The following is a 10,748-nucleotide window of genomic DNA, read 5'->3' as shown; positions in this document are numbered from 1 at the left end:
GGCTGGGGGGACTGGGGAGAGGTTTCGAATGGATCCCCTCCTCCACCTCCCTTCCAGCACAATGTTCAGAAGCAGCAGGCTTTCAGACAGGGTTTTGGAGTTAGAAGCTGTGACTGCAGTGGTTCACGTTGTGGGGAGAAGACTAGGGGGCACGAGGCAGAACCCCGGTGGTCAGACCTGGAGACCCCTAGAGCAGGAAGGAACACAGGTTTCTCTGCACTCTTATACCTCCAGCCCCACACCACCAGCAGCCTAGGGCAGTGGTTCTCCTTGCAGTCCGGGAACCAGCAGCATGGGCGTCACCCGGAGCTTGTCAGAAATGCAGATTCTCAGGCCCCACCCTGACCTGCGGAATCAGACTCTAGGGGTGTGGCCCAGGAATCTGTGTTTTAACAAGCCCTCAGAGTGAGCGTGATGTGCCATAAAATTTGAGAACTGCTGTCCTGTGGCCCTCCCACCGAGGCCCCACCTCCCCCTCCCAACCCATACCCAGGCCGGCCTGTTTCCCAGCAGATTCCCCCTGTATCAGGAAGTAGCTTTACCTGGGACAGCCTCAGCCATCTTGTTTTCCTGCTGTCTGTCTTCTGCGGGTCTGGCACACTGAAGACGTGTCACGCGTGGCTGACCAACTAAACTGAATTAGATGTGTTGGGATAATTGCATTTATTCTCAGGTCTCTACGATCTGGCCCTCTCCGAGATCTCCTCTCTTTCATGCCATTTCTTTCCATTTTCCTCAGAGGTTCCTTCTCCCGTCCGCATCTCCCTAATTCAAATGGGCAGAGCTCTTGAAGTCCTGTGATGCACAGTCTGTTCTTTCCTCCCCAAGTTCAATCCCTCGGAAGCATTTACACTGTTTCAGACACCACTGCTGTGCCATTGCCTCCAGCCATAGAACTCGCCAGAAGGGTCCAACGCCTCATACTCAACATGGCTACCCCCTGCCCTCTACCCTCTTCATTCCTTCCTGCCCAGCCCACCCCCAATTGTCTGACTTCGTTCCTTCTGTGAATGGTCTCACTGGCCTCTCTCAATTTGGCTCCCACTCCTATTGATACTCTCTCTTCCATCTGAGGCTTCCGCTCCTTTACCAGTCAACACCTCACTAGTATTTAAAGTCTCAATTCCTAGACAGTTGTGATTAACCCCCAACTCTACCTCCAGTCTCTCTTAGCTCTGATCCAACCACACCTCAGCACTGTCAGGTTAATTTTCCTAGGACGGCACTACGGTCCTGACAGACAAGGGAACACCGACTGTTCCCCAAGAACATCACGTCTCCCTGTCCCAATGGTCCAGGCACCATTCCCATCAACAGGGAATTTTCATAGGCCCCTCCTTGCAGGGTCCATCCACCCACCTTGTCCTTACACCCTTGAGCTCAGCTCCTCTGTCTCCTCATTTGCTCTAATTTTTCTCCTCTTCTCTCTCATTCTGCTGTCTGGAACTCAAAGTTTATTCTTCATCATGCCAAGCCCTTTGACTCGTAACTTATCCCCTTAGGACTACCTTTTGACAATCAAAAGGCCTGAGAAGGTGTTGTGCTAAGTCAAGTTCTTTAGCTAGAGGCAGTTTTTTCTCCTAAAGGGAATTCTGTTGACTGCTTTTAATCTTAGCTGTGTATTTTTTCTTCCCACTACAGGGTGATGAAGGATCAAAGAGGTTCAGACTACAGTGGGTTATCAAGGAGACTCGACCTGGTCCAGGCCTATGTAGGCAGCAGTTTAGGCCTCCAGAGGCTCCCTGAGTACAGTGGGATCCTGAGAGAGGGAAGGCACCAGCTTTTAAGCAGGTGACAAGAAGAAAGTACAGAACTGGAATCCCTTCTAGAGGGAAAGCTGAACCCTGCCTTTAGAGAGAAGCAAGAGAGAGAGAACCACTAGAGAGAAGGCAAAAATTGAAGACCCAGAGGCCAAGAGACACTCTGATCATGCAGAAACCTCCTAGCTAAGAAGGTAAACCCAGCCATTTCTTGGGAAGGTGTTCCTAAATTTGCTTCAGCTGACATAATTGTTGTCTAAGTAAATATGCATCCCTCCGTCCTGCAAAGATTTAGAATTAAAGAGAGCTACGGTGAAGGAAATCACACCTCATGGTGTTATATTTTTATAGTAAAGAATCTACCTAGTTGGTATTTTAAATGCCTCTAATGTTTAAGGTTTTAAACACTCACATTTAATAGAAATATTTTAATTTTAATAAAGTATCTGAAAATGAACTTTGCAATGCTGATTTAAAGTGTATAACTGACTGGGGCACCTGCGTAGCTCAGTAGGTTAAGTGTCCAACTCTTGATTTCAGCTGTGCTTTTCTCTCCCTCTCTGCCCCTCCCCCAACTTGTGTATGCATTTTCTCTCTCTGTCTCTCTCTCTCTCAAAATAAATAAATAGGGACGCCTGGGTGGTTCAGTCGGTTAAGTGTCTGACTTCGGCTCAGGGCATGATCTCACAGTGTGTGAGTTTGAGCCCCGCATCAGGCTTTGTGCTGACAGCTCAGAGCCTGGAGCCTGCTTCGGATTCTGTGTCTCGCTCTCTCTCTGACCCTCCCCCACTCGTACTCGGTGGGTCTTTCACTCTAAAAAATAAACATTAAAAAAAGTTGAAAATAAAAAAATAAAAATAATAAAGTGTGTAACTAATTATTAAGGCTTTTGATTTTAAGTTAGAAATCTTTTAAAAGTGTATATACTATATTGGAATTTTTAAGAAAACACCATATGTGTTTATCAGTTTTATGAGAATGACTTAAGAATTTGCGAGAGTTTGTTAATCAGAAAATTGATGTGTTTGAAAAACTATTCAAATTATTAAATTAATGAATGCAGTTTAAAACGATTAACCAAGTGAAGCGGACATCAATTTACTAGATTTATAAATTGAATAATAAAATAGATATATTTAATGTAAAAGCTTCACCACAAATTTTTAATTCGAAGGTAACAAATATTAAACTTAAAAAACCAAAGTAACTTTTAACATATATATACATTTTTAAATGTTTATTCATTTGTCAGAGACAGAGAGAGACAGAGCATGAGCAGGGGAGGGGCAGAGAGAGAGGGAGACATAGAATCGGGAACAGGCTCCAGTCTCTGGGCTGTCAGCATAGAGCCCAACCAGAAGCTTGAACCCACGATCCATGAGATCATGACATGAGCCAAAGTCAGATGCTTAACCGACTGAGCCACCCGGGCACCCCCAAAGTAACTTCTAAATAATCATTTCAGGGTAAAAAGTCTTACTGCATTTTTAAAATCCTTTCCTTTTCCTTTTTTTTTTCATTTAAAAAAAAAGATTTTATTTAAAAAAATTTTTTTAATTTATTTTTATTTATTTTTTAATTAACACCAAGTTAGTTAGCATATAGTACAACAATGATTTCAGGAGTAGATTCCTTAATGCCCCTTCCCCATTTAGCCCATCCCCCCTCCCACAACCCCTCAGCAACCCTCTGTTTGTTCTCTATATTTAAGAGTCTGTTATGTTTTGCCCCCCTCCCTATTTTTATATTATTTTTGCTTCCTTTCCCTTATGTTCATCTGTTTTGTCTCTTAAAGTCCTCATATGAATGAAGTCCTATGATATTTGCCTTTCTCTGAGTGACTAGTTTCACTTAGCATAATACCCTCTAGTTCCATCCACGTAGTTGTAAATGGCAAAATTTCATTCTTTTTGATTGCCGAGTAATACTCCATTGTATATATATACCACACCTTCTTTCTCCATTCACCCATCGATGGACATTTGGGCTCTTTCCATACTTTGGCTATTGTTGATAGTGTTGCTATAAACATTGAGATGCATGTGCCCCTTCAAAACAGCACACCCATATCCCTTGGATAAACACCTACTAGTGCAACTCCTGGGTCGTAGGGTAGTTCTATTTTTAATTTTTTGAGGAAGCTCCATACAGTTTTCCAGAATAGCTGCACCAGCTTGCACTGCCACCAGCAGTGCAGAAGAGATCTTCTGTCTCCGCATCCTCGCCAACATCTGTTGTTGCCTGAGTTGTTCATGTTAGCCATTCTGACAGGTGTGAGGTGGTATCTCATTGTGGTTTTGATTTGTATTTCCCTGATGATGAGTGATGTTGAGCATTTTTTCATGTGTCAGTTGGCCATTTGGATGTCTTCTTTGGAGAAGTGTCTATTCATGACTTTTGCCCATTTCTTCACTGGAGTATTTGTTTTTTGGATGTTGAGTTTGATCAGTTCTTTATAGATTGTGGATACTAATCCTTTATCTGATATGTCACTTGCAAATATCTTCTCCCATTCTATCGGTTGCCTTTTAGTTTTGCTGATTGTTTCCTTCGCTGTGCAGAAGCTTTTTATTTTGATGAGGTCCCAGCAGCTTGTTCATTTTTGCTTTTGTTTCACTTGCCTCTGGAGACGTGTTAAGTAAGAAGTTGCTGTGGCCGAGGTCAAAGAGGTTTTGCCTGTTTTCTCCTCTAGGATTTTGATGGCTTCCTGTCTTACAGTTAGGTCTTTCATCCATTTTGAGTTATTTTTGTGTATGGTGTAAGAAAGTGGTCCATGGTCATTCTTCTGCATGTCGCTGTTCAAGTTTTCCCAGCACCATTTGCTGAAGCGACTGTCTTCATTCCATTGGATATTCTTTCCTGCTTTGTCAAAGATTAGTTGGCCATATGTTTGTGGGTCCATTTCTTGGTTCTCTATTCCGTTCCATTGATCTGGTGTCTGTTTTTGTGCCAGTACCATACTGTCTTGATGATTACAGCTTTGTAATACAGTTTGAAGTCTGGGATTGTGATGCCTATAGCTTTGGTTTTCTTTTTCAAGATTGCTCAGGCTATTTGGGTCTTTTCTGGTTCCATACACATTTTAGGATTGTTTGTTCCAACTCTGTGAAGAACGCTGGTGTTATTTTGGTAGGGATTGCTCCTTTTCCTTTTCTTATGATACCATAGAGAAAGTTCACAAGGAAATTTTCCAACCTATAAAAGTGAACTCTTCTCAACAGCGAATTGCCAAGAAAAGGGCACTTGAGGCTGTGTGGGTAGGCAGCCTGGGTGCATTTAGCAAAAATGACACAACATACATCCTGACTTCTCACCCTCTTGCCAGACTGGTTTCTTGTTTTGCTTACAGGCCTTCAGCTAAATATCCTTGCATCATCTTAGACTTGCATTTCACAAACTTAGTTCATCCCTTCTTTATCCTCACTTGTCTGCTCTTGGCCTCAGCTGAAAGGCTTCCCTGCAGAAATAACGTGTTTATTGCACCTATCAGCCCAGCTCAGCAGGCTGGAAACCCCGTAGTGGTTTCGCACTCTTCCCTCTCCTTCCCCGCTCCTCTAATCCATCATTCTCCATGAGCCTTTCTCTGCAAGGTCCACCTTCCTTCCCGTTTCCTCAGTCACCACTGCAGTCTCTGGCTGTGTCACCTTGCATCAGGATTACTACCCTGGCCTTCGGTCAGTTTCCCCTGCCGCAATTCTCTACACAAAGCTGCCAGAAGAGTCATCAAGATTTATTTTCATCTCGAATATTTTATTTGCATGAGCTTGTGCCAGCTTCTCAATATCTGTCAAATAAAACCCAAGTTCTCCTTGACATCTAACGTCTTCGAACAACTAGGGGTACTCCACATCTTAGCATCCTCAGCTTTCATGATTTCTTGATGGAGCCCCTTATTTTTGTCAAGCTAATTTGCTTGTCATGTTGTCCACACAACACTGTGTCTACATGCACGTCTTTGCATACATAGCTCATTGCCTCTGAATGGAAGGCTCAGATCCCTCTTGTTTCCGGCCCTGTGAACCTGATGTCTTCCTCTTCCTCCAAATCCTGTAGCACCCACCCAAATACAATTCATAATCTCCTTGGCATCTGTATACATTTCCATAACTAATTTCCATGTCTCTATATTACCCTCTAAAAATTCTTCAGTTTTGCATTATATCATTTTCTTTTCTTTTTTAAATTTTTTTTTAAATGTTTGTTTATTTTTGAGAGACAGAGCATGAGCAGGGGAGGGGCAGAGAGAGAAGGGGACACAAAATCCGAAGCAGGCTCCAGGCTCTGAGATGTCAGCATAGAGTCCGACCCGGAGCTTGAACCATGATCCGTGAGATCATGACCTGAGCCGAAGTCGGACGCTCAACCGATTGAGCCACTTGGGTGCACCTGTATACCATTTTCTTAAAGAGACTATATAAGTTCTTCAGGGAAGGAATTTTACCAGCCTTGTCAACCACAGAGGATGAAATGAGATGGTTTATGTGGAAGTACTTTGTAAACTACCAAGTTTTATCAAACAGGAGTGTTAGAATACCTGTGGTGTGGCCAAAAAAGCCAAAGATTTGAACTTAGGAGTTTGGCTTGGGAGAGTTGAGTTCACTTATGAGCTCTATTTTTTACCAGTTATGTTGTTTTAAGCAAGATTTAATCTTTCCTGAGTTCCAGTAACCTCACCAGTAAAATAGCCATATGATGTCTTACAGGGTAGAGGTATTTGTAAAAGATCAAATGAGTTGACAGCCATAAAAAACTTTTTACAAACTTCAAAGCACCGCATGAATGTATATTTTTCAGGAATGACGAGATAAGCACTTGACTAACAAATGTTGACATAATGACCAACACATGTTGACATAATGACTCTAAAAGATTGCAAGATGAGAAGCACATACCATTATGGCCTCAGCAGCCACACTTCATAGATGACATATCACAGCACATGCAAGTAGCTTTTGTGATTCAAACATAGTAAACACCTCTGGCTTACAAAAGAAATGAATAGGACTACAGATAGACGTTAGTGGAAGCAAAAGCATATAAAAACCACATTTCTTTTAGAGTAATTTACTATGATTATTCAATTATGAGGGACTATTTGAAAGGCATGGAACTTGTCCAAAGGGCCTCAAGTTCCGGGCGCTGTGTGTGAAATGCATTCAGTATTTGCTCACTCAACATTTTTTGTCTTGGCAAATATTAATTGTATGCCAACTGTATGGCCCTCTACTGTTGCAGGTCCTGGAGCTATATCAGTGAAGACGGTTCAAGTTCCTGCTCTCAGGAATCTTACATTCTAATAGTAGATAAAATGTAAATAAACAAAATAACTATAGATTATAATAAGTGTTATGAAGAAAGTAATGTTGGGGTGGGGGTGGAGTGCTATGGATGGATGGCCCATGGAGAAAAGACATCAGGAAGACAGTGACACTTAAGCTGAGGTTGAAGAATGAAGTAGAGAGTGACAGAAAGACCCCAGGAAAGAGCAAAGTAGATTGAGGGAAGAGGGGGTACCAAGGCCCTGAGGCAGGAAAGGGCTGGCTCTGTTAAGAGGCCTATGTGGTTGGAGCCTAGTGATTAAGAAGTCTGGAGTCCAATCACACAAAGCCTGGTGGGTCTTGGTGAGGAGTTTGATTTTATTCTACGTGCAATGGAGAGCCACTAGAGAAGCTTACATATTATTAAAATTGTAATCATACTATTTTTTAAAAAAAATCACAGTCCGTGTTACCATAATATGACACCTTGGGTCATTTCACAAAAGTTAGCATGATTTGGTTCAAAATATAAGTTTAAAAGAAAAGGACTAGGTATTTTAAAGTTGGGGCCTCCTCTATATGGGGGGGGGGTCCACTGGGTAGGAGTGCCATAGATTCCACCTGCTGCTGTCCTCACCTGTGTTGTGACATTAAGATTCTTCACATGCTACATGCAAGCTATCTCATCAGTCGTCAAGATAGTAGACAGGCCACCTTCTGGGACCCTTTCAAATAGATTGTTAGGACTATGTAGTCATAAGGATAAAGGAGACTGTTGATGCGCTGATACAGAGTGACCCCTAAAATATGTTAAGAAGGAAAAGCCTTGTATACATTAAGGGTGTGCTCTCATTACTTGTGTATACGTAAGGTGTCTGGTAGGATGCATAAGAAATCCCACATTTTTTTTTCCATATAGAGACTTACCTTAAAGAAAATGGGCAATGTTCCAGGATTGGTGAGAAAGAATGTATGTTGTTGATTAAACCTAAAGTTATTCTCCATGATAACTACGAGGAAATTTAAAACCTAGACCTATGCTGTCCAGTGCAGTAGTCACGGGCCTATTTAATTTTAAATTTATATTAATTTAAATAAAATCAACTTGCACATTCAGTTCCTTGGTTACACTAGCCACAATTCGAGTGCTCAGTAGACATTCGCTGCAGGTGACTAATGGCTGTCATCTGGATAGCACAGACATAAAACGTTTTCACATCATGGAAAGTTCTATCAGCCAGACTGCTGTAGAGTTATGCAAAATACCACCAGGGCTATGAACTAGCTCTTAAAACTTAGCTGATCAATACAAAGAGACTCAGGAGTACAATAATACAAATATATTCCAACACTGGTTTCTCCAAGATGACTCACTAGAACAATATTTAGAGGTCAGTCGGAAGTCCCAGCATTAGATTTCTAAGGCAGGTCGGTATATAATTTTGTCATTGCAAAAAATCAGTCTGCACTAGTATAGCAGACTAGATTAAGTAAGCAGGTTAGATTAAGTAAAACTAACAGAGTTGATAACTTACTGAATTCGATATTCTGCACTGATTCAATAAATGAGTCAATAGTGCTAACACGGCAAGGCTGAGTAATGAGATTCAATTATGTTCAACTTCTTTAGTACAATTTGTCAACCTTTATCATTTGTGCTGTCATTAATGAACCCAGCTTTTCACAAATTAACACATTTGAACTAACCACCGTTATCATTTTGCTTTTTATACTCAAATGGACAGAATAAAGCCGGCGAGTGGTCCTTTAAATCGGCCTCTGTGTTCTTCTGTGGGGCACCATTGCTTTTTTTAAAGCACAGATACTGCTTTCCGCCCCAATAAAATATTCCAAGACTTACCTATATCTTCCCAGGCCCAGACACGAATCAGCCGTTTTTCTGAGACATATTGTGTTTCCTTCAATTGAAAAATAATATTAGACCCAAAACTGTAGGCATGAGAAGTGTATATCCTCAGGCTCATGTGGGGGAGTAATATTATTCCTTGACCATTTCACTGAACAGAGCTGGAAAAGACCTATTTTATGATATGTTATTAGTTTATATTAATATTTCCAACTTAGTTCTCACATTCCAATATGCCTATTTCAATTTTTTAAAATCTTCATTCAAATTATATTTCCCTTTTTTACAATTCAATGAAGAATTATCACTGTAAATAAGAATGTTGGATTCTTGACAAAGTTAGCATCATCAGTCATTTCTTTTGCCTGATGATAAAAGGATCGAATAGTAATATAAATATTAGCACTAACAGTGAAACTACCACACAACATTCAATTGTTTCTCTGCTTTTCTCTTCGAATGCATCTCACTAAAGCTATCCAGATCAATTACTTTGCCACTCAGTGAGACTTCATGCTGCATGCTCAGATGATACGTAGGAATTTTTGGTTCTGTCCTCTTGTCTTCATCCACAGACAGGCAGACAACTGACCCTTCTGAGTTCTGGGATAGAGTGGCTTCCAGCTTCTTAAGTTTTCTTCCTGAGGATTTTGCTTTGAAATGCAAATGAGTTTATCAACAGTTAAATGGCAGATAGGCTATTTTCATCTGATCTTTTAAAAATTAGTTTTTGTATGGAAAGGAATGGACAGTGTTCCAAAACTATTAGTGAAAAGGAAACGGTATCACCTGGTAAACCTAAAGTAATTCTAACTGATTAAAAGTAGGCTTGGGGTGGGGCACCTGGGTAGCTCAGTCCATTGAGTGTCTGAGTTCGGCTCAGGTCATGATCTCACGCACGGTTCATGGGTTCGAGCCCTGCATCGGGCTCTATGCTGAATGCCTGCTCGGAGCCTGGAGCCTGCTTCAGATTCTGTGTCTCCTCTCTCTGCCCCTCCTCCACTCATGTTCTATCTCATTCTGCCTCTCAAAAATAAGTAAATGTAAATAAAAAAAGATAAATAAAAGTAGGCATGGGGTGATTGGGTGGCTCTGTCCGTTGAGCGTCAGACTCTTGATTTCTGCTCAGGTCATGATCCCAGGTTCGTGGGATCAAGCCCTGTGTTGTGCTAAGCACTGAGCATGGAGCCTACTTGAGTTTCTCCCTCTCTCTCTCTCTCTCTCTCTCCCTCTGGCCCTCTCCCCTACTTGCTCTCTCACTCTCTCTCTAAAATAAAGTTAGATTTTTAAAAAAGGCTTAAAATCCAGACCCTACAACTACAGGTTTCCCAGCCAGAGACACATTGGACAGGTGACTACACTCATGATTCTTTAACTACAATCATTCAAAGTACACTTGTAAGGACATGAGCAGTTATCCATCATCATTTAGCTCAAGTATATTTTCTTCTAGAAAGAAGTTCATACCTGATTGATATCCTTAAAGAAGAAGCAAAATAAACCAGTGAACCACAGTTATAGGATATGCCTAATAATTAATAATAACCTAATAACCTATATGCCTCATAATTACCAATACAAAACCAGAGTTGAGTTTCTTCATTTAATCTGACAGGTAGGTGACTTATGACTCGGGAGAGCTGCCACAGGGCTCTCTATCAGGGCCTAACCCCGAGAAACTGTCACCATCACCAAGTGCATCTCTTGTAGGCCTGGACCTGGGTTTAGCTGTGTCCTCTGGGCTTCACTTTGTTCTTCCCGTGAGCCGTGTGTTGAGTAAATGGGCTTGATAAATGGTGGCTGATATTAAATTAGGGAAACCCAGCCTGATTGCTCCTTTCACCTCTAGCCCCAAGCACCCAA

The sequence above is a fragment of the Panthera tigris genome, chromosome F2 (genome assembly GCF_018350195.1).
Source record: "Panthera tigris isolate Pti1 chromosome F2, P.tigris_Pti1_mat1.1, whole genome shotgun sequence".
Classification (NCBI taxonomy): domain Eukaryota; kingdom Metazoa; phylum Chordata; class Mammalia; order Carnivora; family Felidae; genus Panthera; species Panthera tigris.
Note: the sequence above shows the minus strand (reverse complement) of the source record.